This window comes from Lissotriton vulgaris, chromosome 2_1 (genome assembly GCF_964263255.1).
Source record: "Lissotriton vulgaris chromosome 2_1, aLisVul1.2, whole genome shotgun sequence".
In the NCBI taxonomy this organism is placed as follows: domain Eukaryota; kingdom Metazoa; phylum Chordata; class Amphibia; order Caudata; family Salamandridae; genus Lissotriton; species Lissotriton vulgaris.
The window spans coordinates 1,567,632,345-1,567,649,030 of record NC_141687.1 but is presented as its reverse complement, the minus strand read 5'-3'; the positions used below and the strand labels follow the sequence as shown (position 1 = coordinate 1,567,649,030).

At 44.8% G+C, this 16,686-nt stretch overlaps 1 protein-coding gene across 1 annotated transcript in view; it reads right to left on the bottom strand.

Annotated features, from left to right (window-relative positions):
* The window catches only part of THSD7B (thrombospondin type 1 domain containing 7B), a 1,756,834-nt gene that overhangs the window by 1,352,078 nt on the left and 388,070 nt on the right, over positions 1-16,686 (bottom strand). The window lies entirely within an intron of this gene.

Below are 16,686 nucleotides of genomic sequence, written 5' to 3'. Positions count from 1 at the left end.
GGATTTTGACGATGTCTATTTGTTAGGTAATGACAATACATGTACGCCATATATGTTTGTCCTTATCACATGCAAAATTAAAAAAAGCTCACAGTTATTTGTTGTGCTAGGTGATAGTGCATATTCCCTATGCCAATGAATTTTAACATCATGCTTATCCCTACAACCCAAAAGGAATGGTGATACAACACAGAACATTGGCACACCAGGAGTGTGATTGAGAGAACATTTGTCTTGCTGAAAACTTGTTTCCAGTGCCTACATAAAACTGTTGGTGCTTTTCAAAATACTGAGGAGACTGTAACCAAAATTGTGGACTTTGCAACAAGGAGGCTCCTACATATCATTGACTCAGATTTGGAGAATAAAAATCCGGAGCCACCAGTTCAGCAGCCAACAGAGGAGAGTAGAGCAGAGAAGGGGAGACAGTGATGGGACCACATTGCCAACAGTTACTTTTCTAGGTAAGTCATATGTGAAATTAGAAATAGTACAAATAGTACAATTCTTTTTTGATGCTTTAAAGTAAACTACTTCTATTGTCAGGATTTTTTAATCAAATAGTTAACTCCTACACGCTGTGGTACATAGTGTTCCTCCAATGTCCACCCGGTGTCGGTTACAGCAATATTGGTATTTCCCATATCGTGCCCTTTACTGCTTTTTGCAGATGCTTCCCCATGGATTGTGACTGCATGTTGTGCAGCAAGAGAACGGCTGTTGCAGTGAGAGTGCATCTGGTGCAGAGATGCTGCTGTCACTGGTGATTTCCTCACTATCTTGACGTTCAGCAGCTACCCCACTAGCTATTTGGCCAGTTTGTAGTGCCTCAACTGCGGAGGTAATTTGTGCTAAGCCCCTTGAGACATTACCTTTAAAGCGGCCCATTTCCACTTGGAAATTTGCAGTCCACCTCGATAAGTTTGAAGTGGCATGTGTCAATCTCTCATTTGAATCCATCCATTCATGTTGCAACGCTTCTCTCACTGCACCTTTGATTAGCATTATCGTCAGCCATTTGTAGGCATCATTTTTCAAGTACATTGGCGAGTTTTAGGGCCCGATTCACAGAATGAACTTAAGACTCCATCCTAAACTTACTACTGTTTTGGTATTCACAGATTGCACTTACTACTTTTGGTATTCACAGAATGAATTTACTACTTTTGGCATTCACAGAATGCACTTACTACTTTTGGTATTCACAGAATGAACTTACTCATTTCGGTATTCACAGAATGAACTTACTCATTTCGGTATTCACAGAAGTTAGGACTCCTAACTTTAGGACTCCTAAATGCCTTCTGTGAATACCGAAAGTCTTAAAATTAGGATTTTTCTCAATTTAGTAGCAGTAAAGTTAGGACTCCTAACTTTAGGACTCCTAAATGCCTTCTGTGAATACCGAAGGTCCTAAAATTACGATTTTTATCAATTTAGTAGTAGTAAAGTTAGGACTACTAACTTTAGGACGCCTAAATGCCTTCTGTGAATACCAAAAGTCTTAAAATTAGGATTTTTCTCAATTTAGTAGTAGTAAAGTTAGGAGTCCTAACTTTAGGAGTCCTAACTTTACTACTACTAAATTGAGAAAAATCCTAATTTTAAGACTTTCGGTATTCACAAAAGGCATTTAGGAGTCCTAAAGTTAGTAGTCCTAACTTTACTACTACTAAATTGAGAAAAATCCTAATTTTAAGACTTTCGGTATTCACAGAAGGCATTTAGGAGTCCTAAAGTTAGTAGTTCTAACTTTACTTCTACTAAATTGAGAAAAATCGTAATTTTAGGACTTTCGGTATTCACAGAAGGCATTTAGGAGTCCTAAAGTTAGGAGTCCTAACTTCTGTGAATACCGAAATGAGTAAGTTCATTCTGTGAATACCAAAAGTAGTAAGTGCATTTTGTGAATGCCAAAAGTAGTACGTTCATTCTGTGAATACCAAAAGTAGTAAGTGCAATCTGTGAATACCAAAGCAGTAGTAAGTGTCGGATTGAGTCTTAAGTTCATTCTGTGAATCGGGCCCAGTGTGTCCATCTTTTCGTCGTTTTTAGCCATTTGATTGGCCACATTATTGAAGTCCAATGGTATAAATTGATGCATGAGCTGCAGTTTTGATTAACTATTTTTTAGCTGCTTATGTTGCATATGCTGAATTTGCAGCATGGAGCCCTCAGACCCACCAAAACGACTGGATATTTGCAGCTCTATTTTCTGACAATGATGCTTGGTTGGATGAGGCGCTCTATGTAGCCATGTGCGATTACACTCTGGGACACGCTGCTGTTGTGGAATGATAACTGGATGCAGGTTGGACTATGAGGCTGTTGGACCGCATCCAATGATTATTGCTGTAGGGAGCATGACGCACTGCTACAGTAGCCTTGAGGTATAGTTGAATGACTGTCTATTTTAATGGGATCTTCCACCACCATGTGTGAGTCATTCTGTCCCTCCACATTTGAGCTATCATTGTCTTCCTCAGGTTGACCTGATAAAAGAATGAACGTACAATTAATTTTGCTGAGTGAAAAGCACTTCCTTCTATGCGTCATCATTTGTTTAATGAATTTTAAACACTGACTACAGTGTGTGGATAATTGACTGCATGTCCCATAATGCACTATGATAGTCGTGTTAAGACTTCTTACTAAAAGCTCTGTATTATTATACCTAAATAATGTACATTGAAGACAGTTTTAGGATAATAGAAGTGCAAATAAAAATGATTGCACTAAGTTTGAGATGTTGCAGGTGATGATTTATCAATCCTTGCTAAACCCACAACTGCGTCTGGCTCTAAGGTACACTCCACCATTGACTGTAGTGTAGAGGTCGGGGGAAGAGAAGAAGGACCACCTGTTGTTGTATGGAACTCACTCAGGTAAGTTGCAACCTTCTCCTTTTGTGCACAACCTGAAGTAATACCACCTCTTCCTGATTTATTTTAATGGAGCACTTCAGTACTCCTACATCATTGATTTTCTGCTACATTCTTATTTTCTGCACCTCCCGGGCAATCATGGGCAATCTTCCAAATAGGAGGTCAAATTGGTCCAGCATTCCTTCTATGTTTCCAAGAAAAATAATTTTTTCTCTTTTGTCCCCTTACTCCTCTGCTTCTTTACTTGCTATTTGCTGGTGTAGTTAGCTGTCGCCTGCTGCTCAAAATCGCCAATTGCACTTGAGGCTATGAACCACTGCCTCACTGACTGCTTTCGAGGATTAAAATGAGAAGCTCTCTTCCTGGATTTGAGGTCATCACCCAGAAATAGTGAATGCTTTCGGAACCGCCAAATGGAATTACCAAAATAAAGAAGGGACTACATTTCAAATCTAAAACAATTCCTGCAAATCGCAGGTATGTTCTATTTTGCAATGTCCTAATTGCGTTTCACAAAAAATTGCAATTAGGAAATCGCAAATCAGGCATTTTATACATCTAGCCCCAAGGTATTTTCAATAACATTATGATATTAAGTATTGCCCAGTCCTTAAATTCTTCATTTCTTCATTGTGCTGGCCACATTCTTCATTCATCATCAGACGACACAAATTTATGGCTTGAGCTAATTAAAGCTACTTATCAAGTGACTTAAGCAAATTTAAATAAGTATTTAGCCAAATCTCAATGGAGGCAAGGTAGTGGGTTCTTATCAACTCAAGTGTAAGAAGAATCTGGTCTGGCAGATATAGCGTGTTACGGAGAATGGTGGTACTAACCAGTTTAGGTTTGTCTGAAGGGTCTAAGTAGAAAATAATACACTTCACACTTTGAGGCATCTACATGCAGATCGAGTCCAACAACCCAGTGCCAGACCAGGAATCTCTAGTCAGAATCATTTTTCTTACAGTACAACTACTTGGAAGTTTATTATCAGTTATAGTAGCAGCTGTTTTAATATAAGATCAATGCCTTCTACGTCTTTACATATAAGAAATGTCTTGCCAGTAATACACATCAGTGGGTAATTAAACCGGAAAACCACTGATGATTTCCCAATCTGCGATCAGCCACAGATGTGATACTAGGAATCTGAAGGAAGAGGAGAAGCAAGATTTATTTAGAATAGCACTGACCTGGCCTTATTGTGAGGAAAGTCAAATGATCCATGAGCAAGTAACACAGGAAATCACAATATTGTTTCTTTAAATGGAAAATATTCCTTACATGTTTACTTTTCTGCTGATATTGTGTTTGAACTATTTGATGTCTTTTAGTTTTGTATTATATTTGGTAATGGGAAGATATGATATCTGCCCATGTGAGATATCTTTATATTTTGTTATATGGATGGATCCATGAAGTCTAGGATTTAGTAACTTATTTTGTTCTGTAGGGGTGACACATTACCCATTGTTTGGTGTCATATTCTGTGTAATTGGATGATCAAGAATGGCTAATATAGCCCTAACATTTGCACTGCCCTATACAAGGTTCTCTTACCCTTGGAGCATGGTGTAAACATGTGGGATCACAATGTGCAGATAAACTACCATTCAAAAGTGTGCTCAATGAAATGTCAGTATTGGGCATTGTTCGACCCAGTGGTTTCTGGCTTGCTGGGATACATCAAACCCAGGTAGAATCCACTGTCATAGATAGGATGAGTATGATACACTTGTCTGTTAACCTGTGCTCACCCTTGCGTAGTTTGGCACAGATCAGCCAGGCTTATCCTTAGGGTCAAAGTGTAAAGTGATGGCAGAACACTACCCTCAAAGCCCACTGCGTATGCTACAAAATGAAACTCCACACTGTGTGTATAAAATACTGGTATTTGTATTACACACTCATTGAAATCAACAAGGCATACACATTGGATATATACTTTGAAGTTTTATGCAATTGTAGAACTCTCCAATTAGTAGTAGAATGGCATCAACATATATGTAGACTAGGACATAATGTGGTCCCAAAAAAAAGACAAAAAAAAAAAGCAGGCTGACACAACCATGTAGCGGATGAGCTCAGGGGCGATAAAGGTGCACCAAAGGCAAGTCCATCTGCGCCTGTCTGCCCCTGAATGGCACCAGGGGCTAGGCCCCCTCATATTTCCCTTTCTGACACCTTGCAGTATTCGGCAGCAGAACTATGCACTCTGGACATGGGGATTAGAGAAGCCTGACGACATTCTGTAAATGTAGTCACAGGCCTGGATGCCTGTGGTGAGTACTCCTTCTTGCACCCCAAGGGGCTCACAGTGAAGTGGGAGGGCAGGAGGACACACCGCAGACCAGAGGCAGCCCAATGCTTCCTTTTAAACTGCTGGTCACTCCCCATATACAAATTGGAAACTGCTGATTTAGTGTCCTCTCAGCAACCTACTGCGATCTTTCTTGTGGAAGCATGTCTCCACTCGTAGTCCGCACCAAGTGTAGATAGGCCTAATGGGAGGGGAGGTGGACCAGTAGTGGTTTACAAACAACACCTGGGCTGCAGTCTCACTGAAGTCCAGAATACTGGAAAAGAGGCAGCTTTTATCTTTATATCTCTAATAGATCACTGCTCCCTCAGCTGTTTCTTAATCTACTGGCCGCCCAGGCCTACCTTGCAGTTTACCATTGTCTCAACTAGATATTATTCCCCATATGCTTTGTGGTATTCTAACCTTCTAATCCTAGGTGATCTTAATCTACACTTTGATGAACTGGCCTGTTACACAGTCACAAGCCCTATTGAAGATTTAGGCTCATTTAATCTTCAACGGCCAGTACAGGTCTCCACTCACATCCAAGGCCACATTCTTGACCTCATATTTGCTAACTGTGTTGAGGTAGCACCCACCTATTCACATGGCTTGGTCAACTACTTTGTTCATTCCCATCCAGATCCTGGGTATATCTCCTCTGTCAAAACTGCCACCTGCTCTGCCAATAAAAACCTGTCATTGGCCCATGATGTCTCCAGAGGCCTTTGAGTCAGATCTGAGTTACAGACCTCTACACCTAGACCAGAGGAATTCAACCAGTAGCTTGTGAGCTACTGTAGCTCTTCAGCTACCTCTGAGTAGTTCACCTTTGTGCAGCCCAGCCTATTAAATTAGCAAGCTTCTGCTAGATTGAATTATTAAACATGTACAAATATTATACAACACTAACAATATTAGTTGCTCTCAATGCGTTTCATTGATCATAAGGAGCTCTCATTACAGAAAAGGTTGGAGACCCCCTGACCTAGACTTTTGTCCCCAGGCCGCAAATCAGCAGGAAACCGCATAGGCTCTAAACTCTATTGTCCCAGGGAAACTGCAAAACATCCCTCATGATAGACCCTCTGCAGAGTGATCTACAGGGGACCTCATTCAGAGGATAAAGGCATTTAAGTGCCTGGAATGTAAATGGTGTAAGAGCTACCAGGCTGTGGACAAAGAATTATAAATACATGTTCTTAAGGATTATTATAGGCAGATCAGAATATCCCGGACTATATTCTTTGTATTAATTGTACTTGTTCCAGCTCTATATCCATTAATCTTTAGGTCTTGCCTTTCTATTCCTGCCTAAAAATGATTTTACTTTGTTATTTCCTACCCATGTGTTATTAATGATATTCTTCGCAGTGTAATTTTTGCTGTTGGAATATATGAAATGATTGTCTTTTTCTTTATTCACATTCAATAAACTTTCTTTTGAAACTTAAATTGGTAGATGAGGCTAAAAATTCCTCTTGTGGATCTTCAGAATAGTTAAATTACTCACCTCACTAGAATCCGTGTAGCAGTGAGGGCCCCAGCTATCAGCAACTGCAGTCAAAGCGCTCATTTCTTCCCTGGCAAAATATCCTTCCTGCATACAACTTTTCTGGAAAAAGCTAAGAACCACAAGTTCTACCCTTCTAGAACACTTCCACTTTCCCTACTGGAATGCTCTTTCAGAATTGAGAACATTTCATTAAAAGAAACATAATCTCTTGCTCCTAAAATCAAATCTGGATCTCTGCTTGACCCAGCCTCACATGCAAATATAGAACGAGGGCTTTTTGCCATCGCTCCAACATTATTCACACTGCTTAACCGATCTAGGGACTTGCCCAAGTACACTGGCTCCCTATAAAGCACAGATTCTCTTTTAAAGCACGCTGTTTTCAGACTGTAAGGCCCACAATATCTGTACCCTCTGATTCAATCTCATGTTCCAAACAGACACCTTAGGTCCTATGGGGCCATGTTGACTGCGATCCCTAGAATTAACAGAATGTGTTAGCCGGGGGGTGGCTCAGTTACCTTGCTGCCAAACTTTGGGACTCCAGAATGGAGCCATGAGAATTGAGGTTCTGGAAAAGTCTAAAGACCTGGTTATTCAAGCAAAGCACTTAGGACTGTCAGGCTCCTCAAGATGAATCACACCTGATATGACTGACCGGCAGTGCTATAACTTTCAGCACGTGGTAACAGCTTTGGCAGTAACCATGCAGTAACCATGTGCTTCATAAAACACCTAAAAAATATTATATGCACTATTCAGAGGTATTCATGAAACTTGACATTCCCAATATCGCCTACCCCATACAGTTGCACTGGACATGATATCACAGGTTTCGAATACGCCTAGATATCCCATGATCTAGGTATTATTGGGACCACCTAAAGGGGAAGAAAACACCTTCATGAGTGCAGGATCACTATCCCTCCTCCCATAGGTAAAAGACTATGACACCAGAAGTTGGCGTGCTTCCCAATTGGAGAAATGTTTTCCCTCAGGTGGTGGTGATAGCTGCAGTTGCTCCAGGCAGCCAGCTGTAAGTACCCACCAGGCACAACAATACCCAATGAGTCCAGTCACAACATTCTCTACAAAAGCGCACCTTGTGGCATGGGACCACAGAGAGAGAGCTAGCGACACCGGCCTGAAGCTGTGATGTCAGGCACTGCTGTGCTCCTGATCTGGATGATGGGGACAGTCTAGGCTGCAAGCTTGGCTCCCGCAGAGTTGGCCAACTCCCCCCACCCCTCAGACACCCAACACTATGGAGTTCAAGCTAGTACTGGTTGCCGGTTGCAAGCACAGGTCTCCTGAACTCAGCAGACGTCCCCGCATGCCTCAAACTCCTCATGTTCTGGCAGCCTTGGTGAGCCACTGATCTTTAAAAGCACACTCCTCTGCTCAGTGTGATTAGGGCATACATTAGGAACCGATGATCACTTATACCTGTTTAAACCATACCCTGTGCAGTCCTTATGATCTTGTGGAAATAGGTATACCCTTTCTTTCCTAGGGATTTTGTGGTAGGAGTTCAGCCATCGAGCCCTTGGAGAGTGCTTAGGTACCTGGAACACAATGGTTGGCAATTAGCTGCAAGCCAGCAACATCCAGGCAAAATCTACAAAGTGATAATCCCCTTCCTAGAGCACGACAAGCCCCAGGCTACCACAAGTCTGCGAATTATCCTGTTTCAGTACCTCCTGCCCTAATAGTTTCTTTTGTCGATGTCACAGTGTCAAACCATTGTAGTATGTTTCCAATCCCCAAAGCGTCTCTAACTCCTGAGTACAGAGCCCCAGTAGTTATTCCCAAAATGGCCTTTGAAAAGGAAATCAGTTCAAAAGGCCACCTTTGAAAATCCGTCTCTAAATTCTGTCCTGTCTGCCATCCTACCCCGGGAGGTTGATCAATATTTTTAGTGGGGCTGAGTTGCTGCCCCTTGATATGTAGGTTTCAATTTCCATTACCAACTCATCGATATCAAACACCATACTGCCATTATTCTGCTTGTAGGAAATATCACTGAATAGCCTTTCCACAAATCCCTCATGTCAATCCAATGCGAGTGGTAGGCCCTTATGAACCCAACACACCATCCGCTGCCATTCACTACTAGGGCATGTAGCTCATATGCACACATGCCCTGCGTCTTCCCAACACCATACCCTGCCTCCAGGGAGTACTCTGACTTAGTGACAAACATGCAGAACCTTGGCAAGTAGCATTTTTAATGCCAAAGTCAAATAAAAGAAGTCTGCGCACACAGGCCCTGCCATAGCAAACCTGTGGCAGGTTTGAAGAGCTACCTCCATAGGTGGCCCAACCAGTGCTGCAGGCCCACGGAAGAGCGTCACACAAGGGTCTTTTATCTAACTCAAATTAGGCAATCATGTATACACCAATCCCCAGTATGAATATGACAAATACAGCGCTTTGGCCCTGAATAGCAGTGTCAAAGCGTTCAAAGTCCTACACCAACAAAACAAGGTCAATACAGGAGGTTGGAAGCCAGAAAGGTCAGGAGAGACTGCGCCAAAAGACGCCATGTCTAACAGGCCTTGATGGCCAGTTGCATTTGTTGCTGCTAGAATCGAGGTTGCTCTAAGAATGGGAGACATACAAAAAGGAACAGTGACCACTAAATCACCATTTAAAAAAAGAACTTTAGAGCATCTATCATTGCAATGTGGGGTGCAGATGGTGTCGATCCCTTATTCAAGGTGATGCCTGGATTTTCTTCACACAGCGTTGGTGATGCGCCGGTTCCTAAGACGATGCACCAAGCCAAGATGCAGTCAAGAGGATGCGTTGATTTCCCCACACTGCGGCAATGCTGATGTGTCAGTTCTTTGAGGTTATGTACTCGTTCTGAATGCGATGCACCGATTCCACCTCCACAACAGCGACAATGCATTTGTTCTGATTCACCCATACAGGAGATGCGTCAGTTCAACTGGAGTATGCACGTGGGTCCAAGTCCTATGGACCTGCCAGAAGGAGCAGGTGGTGAGACTTTCATATCCCTGAGTATCATAACAGGAGACAAGCAAAGCTTGCCCTTGTAGATCGCTGTGGGTTCAAGCAAGAGACCAGTACTTCCTCAGCAGGGGCAGGGGGTAGCAGGCAGCAGGGCGGCAAAGTAGAAAACCACTACTTGCAGAGCAGCAGTCCAGCAGAGTAACAGTCCTTGTACCAGTACAGCAGTCTTTCTTCCTGGTAGAGTTTCTTTACAGGTCCAGAGGTGTCTGATTTGGTAGGGATCAGAGATCCAGTACTTGTACCCAGTTGTGTATTTGTAGTGAAGGTAACTTTAATTAGGGGCTCTGAAGTGCGGGAACAAAGACACTGCCTATTCAGGTGTAGGTGTCATCTACTTCCATCCTGTCCAGAATGAACAATCAGGATGCAGACGGACCAGGGAAGATCTGTCTTGGTAGTTTAGGCTGGACTCTTCCCATAATAAACAGGGTCAAGACTTATTGCATATGGCTGTGTTTAAAATGGGGTGGCAAAGTGAGCTAATAAACGATGCTGGATTCAACCCGGATGAGTGAGTGTCTGAAATGTTTCAGGGCTTCGTCCATCATCATCCTCTTGTGTTTGCTTTGTTTGCCCTATGTTTGCAGGGTCTGCCCAGATGTGGGTCCCTTGCACACTTTGTCACTGGTTTCAAGCTAGCCTGGCTGATGAAGGGTGTTACCCTAAAACTGGTCCCAGGATGCTTGTTTTCAGTCCAGGAAAGACCTGGCTTGGCAGTTTGGGCTTGACTGTTTCTATAAGGAACAGGGTCAATTACTGATTTGCATATGGCTGGGTCTGAACTGGGGTGGCAAAGTAAGCGAAAGAAGAATGATGGATTCAACCCAGATCCGTGAATGGGGGTGTCTGAAAAGTTTCAGCACTCTGTCCATCATCATCCTCTTGTGTTTGCGACCTTTCAGTGCCCAGGCATCCAGTTATCACTCTTTTTTGCTGAGGGGTAAAAAGCTTGAGCCTCCTAATGCTACTATATAGTTCTTGTTGGACTTGGCCCTTTTGGCAGGTTCACCCCAAAACTTTTTGCATTTTCCTGGCCTGTTTCTGTAACCTGGTGTTGGTGATTTTAGGCCTCTGTGCACTTTTTAACTGTGGTCTAGTGTAAAGTGCGTGCGCTCAATGTGTATGTGTGGTGAGACTGGCCTGCCCTCCCATAGGAATGCATGGGGACTATGTGTGTCCATGGTAATTCCTGATGTGTGGGGAGTGCAGGGGCGAGTTTGGTATGTCAGTTGCTAAACCGGAAAACGTCCGACCGATCTCACTGCTTCCATGGCTGTCCAAACTTGCAGAGGCCCATGCAAACAGCGTCCTGTCCCAACACATGGTCCAAAATAACATCCTGGACCCATCTCAAAATGGGTTCAGACCGGGCCACAGCACGGAGACTGCTCTCCTTGCTACAACCGAATACCTCCGGACGATTTTAGATGCCGGTCAGAGTGCTGCGCTGATTCTTCTTGACCTCAGCGCAGCCTTTGATACGGTATCCCACGACATCCTTCTCAATCGTCTGTAGACATTCGGAGTCTCTGGCCTTGCTCTAAAGTGGTTTCGTTCCTTCCTTAAGGATAGATCCTTCAGGGTCTCAGCCCCTCCATTCCTATCTAAACCACATCCCATTGCACAGGGAGTTCCGCAGGGCTCTGCATTGAGCCCATCCCTTTTTAATCTTTACGTGCAACCTCTCGCGGCAGTGGCCAAAGAGTGGGGCCTGACACTGGTGTTGTACGCCGACGACACACAGTTGGCCATCACTCTCACGGAAGGCCCTTCCATCCCGGCCTCAAGATTCAGGGACGGTCTTTCTGCAGTAACACCAATTGGTGACGGACAACTGTTTACAGCTCAATGCTGGAAAAACAGAAGTGCTGCTCCTTGGTAAAAACACCAGCCATTGGAGTTAGCACTGGTGGCCGTCTTCTCTAGACACCATTCCACCTCCCAAATCCCTAGTCAAAAATCTAGTAGTCTGGATGGATGCCTCACTTAACTATCAGACCCATACCAAAAAAGTAGCTGCCACCTGTGTTGGCTTGCTGAGGAGTCTCAGCCCCATACTTGGCTTTTTTGACGCTAAGGTCCGCCAACTAGCAAGCAACAATCCTCTTGCGCTTGGACTACGCCAATGTCCTCCTCCTAGGCGCCAACAAAGGAGAGATAGCACGACTGCAATGCGTGCAAAACTCTGCGGCAAGAGCCTTAGTCGGCCTTCCCCGCAGATGCTCGGTTAGAGCCACAATTCGCAAACTACACTGGCTACCCGTCGACTCCAGAATTAAGTTCAAAACCCTCATCATGACCTTTAAAATCCTTAAACTCAGAAGTCCAATATTGCTACGACCTCTTCTCACTCCTTATGTTCCTTCACCCGATCTGCGATCCTCTAACTAGCACCTTTTGAGCATTCCCCGCACAAAACTCTGCCGCATGGGCGGTTGCTCCTTTAAGGTTTTGGGAGCCAAGCTCTGGAACACTCTGCCACAAAATATTTGCTCCTTAGAAAGCCTACCCGCCTTCCGAAAAGCCATTAAGACACATCTATTCCCCTCCCTCTAGGTCTTCTCTACCCTCTTTCTACTCTCAGGCTAGGGTCTGTGGTTTTCTCTAGCGCCGGGACGCCTCTTTGCTGGGGCAGCTGTTTTGCGCTTTACCAAAACTATAGAATAGAATAGAATAGAATGTGCAAACTCGTGAGATTAAATAATGCGCAATGATGTGCGCAGATTTATTGTGTCTAGTGTGAAAGTGCCACTTTTCGAAGTTGGCATGTCTGTGCAGTAAATGTGAATTCACTGTCTGGCTTGTGATGGGCTGGGGCTGGCTGGTGTGCCTGGCTCCAGGAGTCAGGATGGGTGTGCCTCGGTGGTGAATGGGGAGATCTGTATGTTGATGGCAGGGAGGAGTGCACCTGGGCACTGAATAGGGCTGGGCCTTCCCTCCACAATGCTGGCTCCACCCCCTGTGGTGTGTCTGATGTCCTTGACCCACCCTGCGAATAGGCAGAGGGGCTGAGCAAAACAAAGTGCTCCAGAACCAGTTGCATCTGGTACACCCCTTGCCTGCACCTTGTTAAACAAAGGATTTCTGTGTATAAAAAGGGTCTGTGACCCCATGAAAAAGGATTTTTGTGTTCCACTTGAAACTACCATGGGCGTGCTGCTGAGGGACCAGGGGAAGGCTTGCCTCCCTGGGCCCTGCCCAGCGCCTGGATGCCGGGAGGATTTTCCCTTACTGAGGAGCTCCATTTCTTTGCTCCATTGTGATTCCAGGACTTTCTCCAGCCTTTCTGCGCCCTGGGCACACTGTGCTTTCCCCAGGAGAGGGAGAGCCTGGGGCTGAGCAGCGCTGAACTGCAACCCCCTCCTTGTGGGACTTTGCGGGTGCCCAGCCCGTGATTTTTTGATGCCCCGTGCGCAGGTGCCCACCCTGCGTCTTCGTTGTATTTTTTTTAATTAAGGCGGGTGCCATCCTGCTTATCTTTATTCAATTAAGGGTGCCTTCTCGGGCCTCGTTTTTTTCCGAGCCTAGGTGGCTCCAAAAACAGGGGGCATATATTGTGTAAGGGCTTCCATGTTTAAAGGGCCAGAGGGGCCCATGCTTTATTGCCCCCGGCAAGTTCCTTCTACAAGTGATAGGCGCCCAGTACTCATTAGTTAAGGGGGATAATGGTGGCCAGAGCCCCGGAGGCCCCCCGTAGCAGGATTTAATTACCAAGCCAGAGGTCCCGTGGACCTGTTGTTTTAGGAGCCAGTGTTCTCCCTGGGGGCAAGTTATTTGTAGAGCCGGCGGGCTCCAACGATGGGCTAGCCAGAGGAAAGAGGCCCCAGTGGGGGTCCCCCAGGTACAGGGTTACCAGTTTGTTTGGGGACATGTTTCTTTCTAGAGCCTTTGTGGCTCCAACAGTGGCCTAAGTTGTTTCCAGAGCCAGAGGACTCAAGCATTTGGCGTAGTTTTTGTTCCCAAGGGCCAGTGAGGGCCCCTGCCGCTGTATATTTCTCAGCTGCCCAGCAAGTAGTTGGCAGCTGCACCGTTTAGGCATTTCTTTCTAGGGGACATGTTCTTGGTGAACCCAGGAGTGAGCGCAATCACTTCGCCCCTACATTGGTCTTCCACAGCTGCGCAGCACTTAGTGCCAGATGCAGCGTTTAGACCCTGTTCTTGTTCTCAGCTGCCCAACAGGTAGTGGGCAGCTGCAACGTTTAGGTTTGCGCAGGTGGCACACCCCTGACTGGCGCTGTGTTGGCAGCACGCCCTGACATTCTGGACACAGGGCATTTGAGACCCTTCTTGAGATGGCCAGTTGGCCAGTGGGGCTGGTACATGTATAGGGTACAAGGCTCTAATGTGATTGATATGTGCTTTAAATGTGGTGCTAGGAAATGTAATGCATCTAGTATGTTTTACGCACCCTGTGTTGATACCTCTAGAGTTGGTTTTACCTATGAAGGTTTGTGTTAGTGAGATTGTACTTCACTGTGATTTACGCCCCTAAATGTGAGTTATACTTAGGAGGTAGGGTCTAATGAGTTTAGACTAGTGAGGAGATTGCCTACTGTATTTATACTGGTTAGGCCTAATGTGAGTTATGCGTAATGTGCAATGACCTCATGCCGGTGATACCTCTGAATGTGTTTTCATGCTTAGGAGGTTGTTTTGCCTAGTATAGTTTATACTAGTAAGTTTATGTCTCCCTGCATGATCTATGCCTATGGTGATTAGTATTGCGTAGTGTGTACCTACCTTTTACCAGTGGTTACTGGTTGTGTTCTATAATTATTATTTGGTGCTACAGTTACTCTATATGCTATTTCTCCTAAGTGCTGATTCTGACAGTGGCCTACGTGGCCCTGTCATGTGTATATAATCCCCCGTAAATACTGCCCAGTGCCAGTTGGCACAGTGTACCTGTGTGATTATGATCTAATGTGTTTATGGTAATACAAAGGCTATTTTTATATATAACCTTGTGTGGAGTTCCTTTTTGTGGTGTGCCTAGTGTGTTGCTGCTATGTGTGTGTGTTGCGCAAACGCTTTACACATTGCCTCCGGGATAAGCCTGACTACTCATGTCATGCTACCAAGGGGGTGAGCAGGGGTTATCTTGGCGTGTCACTCCCTTGCCCTGACTAGAGTGGTGGTTTCTGCCTGGCTTTGGTGCAAGCCTTAGCCAACCAGAAATCCCATTTCTAACAGTTCTCAAATGTTTTCATACAATCCTCCCACTCAATGGGCGGATCACTTTGTAGCAATAAATGAAGGAGGCACAGCAACAGACTGATTCATACTCATGTTAAATAGAAGCAGGAATTAGTGCACCCCTTTACACAAAACTCAAAAAACAGTGAGCTAGTGGGAAAATGTATCAACTGGTGGTCTAACTAGACCTATATCCCAATGAAATGTTCACTGTATCCACCAGATGGTGCTGTGTGTATAGAAACTCCAGAGAGATGTTAAAATGTAAAACATTCACTGTGGCACCAGGTGGCACTGTTTATATCAAATCCTTTACTTTGACTCTATGCTGCAGGCAAAAGAAGATAGCCACAGCTCCACAATGTCTTAAAGGCGTACTAGAGGCAACACAGAGAGCACAGGGTGAGTACACAATTTACTTGAGCCACATGGGAATGAGCACTAAAGGGAAGGTAGCGATAGTAGGCAGTGTACTCTATGGAATAGTGTTGAGGGAATGAGACTGCTCAACGGCTCTGACAATACGTGGAGCATGATGGCTGAGCACGTGGAAAGCGCGATGCCTGACAGACATCAGAGGAGCACGTGAGCACCAGTGATGGATGTGATCCTGGTCGCAAAAGTTTCCTTTGTACCATGACCTCCCCCGGTAAAATCGGGTGGGGGTCACACAAGGCAAGGGAGTAAATGAGAAAATAAAACTTCTGCACAATGATTTACACACAAAACAGCAGAAGGCAAGGGATTCGACCCTTGACCAGCTGATATCAGATGCTGATTCTCCTCCTCACAGGTTTCCTGAGACTGCTCTACAGGTGGGGAAGTCTGACTACTACTATCCTGTCATGAAATTATGTTGTGCCTCTTCCAGAAATGATGTCCACTCATTACTACTGAGAAGGTTGAGAGAGGCAGGAGTGATGGATAGTGCTCTGAGGTGGTTCCAGTCTTTCTTACTGGACAGACACCAAGCGGTGTCCCTCCCCCCTTATCAATCTGCTTTTATTAAAATCACGCATGGTGTACCGCAGTCATCAGACAACATAAAATTAATATCGTAAATTATGTTGATGACACGCAGCTGATTCTCTCCCTTGAGGGTGATAAGTCAACCTCTTTGGAAGTGTTTCATAAATGTTTGTTGGACACTGTGTTTGGTTGAGGGAAAATTCACTGCAATTCAATGCTGAAAAGACTGAGGTGCTCTATTGTGCTTCGGAAAGGGTTCCCTTCGGGTTACCCAGCAACTTTTGGCCTCTCTACACCCCGATCGTCATTCAGCCGGTAAAGACCGTTCGTAATCTGGGCGTGACATTTGATAGTGAACTTCCCATGGAAGCGCATGTTACGAAAACAGTAGGTTTGCTGTCTGGCTATTATTAGATCTTTGTGAAAGATTCTACCTCTGCTGCCCCCCTTGGAGCGTGCATTAATAGTTCGCAGTACTATTCTTACAAGATTAGATTACTGTAGTGCCTTGTTACTTGAGGCCCCTAATTTCCTTCTTGATAGGCTGAAGAGGATTCAGTCTACGTCAGCCAAATTAGTGCTTGGCTGGTCTAGAAGGTCCTCTTCTTCTTTGGCTTTGGCCGAACTGCAGTTTAAGTCTCTTTGCTTGGTGTTCAAAGCCTTGGATGGGCTGGGGCCCGTTTCCTTCCGAAGGAAATTTGGATGGTATGTCCCTACGAGAACCCTCTGCTCCTCTGGGGCAAAGTTGGTAAAGGTCCCAAGATTTAGGAAAGTTA